This window comes from Zootoca vivipara, chromosome 17, assembly GCF_963506605.1.
Source record: "Zootoca vivipara chromosome 17, rZooViv1.1, whole genome shotgun sequence".
NCBI classification, from domain to species: Eukaryota; Metazoa; Chordata; class Lepidosauria; order Squamata; family Lacertidae; genus Zootoca; species Zootoca vivipara.
In genome coordinates, this window is record NC_083292.1 from 29,063,784 (window position 1) to 29,065,366 (window position 1,583).

Genomic DNA, 1,583 nt, shown 5'->3' on the forward strand with positions numbered 1-1,583 from the left:
CTCCTTGGAGGAAAGGTGGGGTGTAAAGGTAAAGGTAAAGGGACCCCTGACCATTAGGTCCAGTTGCAGACGACTCTGGGGTTGCGGCGCTCATCCCGCGTTATTGGCCGAGGGAGCCAGCGTACAGCTTCTGGGTCACGTGGCCAGCATGACAAAGCCGCTTCTGGCGAACCAGAGCAGCACACGGAGCTGCCGTTTACCTTCCCGCTGTAGCTGTACCTATTTATCTACTTGCACTTTGACGTGCTTTCGAACTGCTAGGTTGGCAGGAGCTGGGACCGAGCAACGGGAGCTCACCCCGTCGCGGGGATTCAAACCGCCAACCTTCTGATCGGGAAGCTCTAGGCTCTGTGGTTTAACCCACAGCGCCACCTGCGTCCCGGGGTATAAATGTACGATTGATAAAAGAAATAAAATTCTGCTTTGTTTTCAAACAGCTCTGAGTTAAGCTCACCTTCCCTCTCCTACAATCACAAAAAAGAAAGGAGTGTTCCTGGCACTGAGCATTATCTCACATCCCCTAACATGCACCCGAACACTTAAGAGACTCACCTTATATGGGATGGGAATGTGTCTGGGATGGGAAAATAGGGAAATGACAGCAAAGGGTCTTGATAAAAGGTATTAAACCAGGGCCCCCCAATGTGGTGCCTGTGAGCACCCCAGCAACTGACACCCCCAGCCCTTGGCACATGCCAAGGGCCCCCACCCCCTTTATTTTATTTCATAAAATAAATACACAGCTTGGTTTTTTTTAAAAAAAACCCTCAAAAGTGGTTTACAAAAAAGCCTGTTTAAAATTCTTGTTTCTCATTTCTACTTTTGGGGGCTAAGCAGCTGCCTGTTTTTTGTGGCGGTGGGGAGGCTGCCAGATTTTTCAGTCCATTTTCTTTGTTGTTGGGGTTTTTTAGGGTGGGGGTGCATTTGCCTGCTCTTGGAGAGGTCTCTGAGTATCAGCAGTGAGGTGGGTATTTTGTGTCCAAGGCAGTTTTAAGATTACCAAATGAGATCCCCTGAAATCAAGCAGCTCACAAGCAGCCAGGCAGATAATTGGGCTGTGTACACACACACACACACACACACACTTCAGAGCAGGAGAAGGGACTACTGTGAGCAGGAATGCACAAATCCAGTTATGGAAGCAGGTCGACACAGCATTAGCCTAAGAGAAGCAGTACAAGAGCTCACCCATACCCGTGCATTTTACCTTCCATGCTTTAACTGAGTGGAGGGGCAGGGGGAGGTTGGTGACAACCCTGGAAAGAGACAGCTTAAAGCTGGCAGGGTAACTGAGTGCAAGGAATAAAGTGGCAGAGAGATAATGACTCAGTGTGCCTCACCTGAATGCTGAGTCCGGAACAGGAGACTGGGGGCAAGGGATTACCTTTTGCAAACAACTGGCCTCCTGTTTCAAAGCACTGAGGGGCGGGGGACCACAGACATGAAGCATACACATAACACGCCCTGCAAATTTCATGCTGAAGTTTACTTTCCTACCCACGGGACCTGCAAAGGAAGACCCCCCAAATCGCCATGGAGAGTAGAAATCATTTCACCCTCCTCCACCTAAGTAAACAAAGACC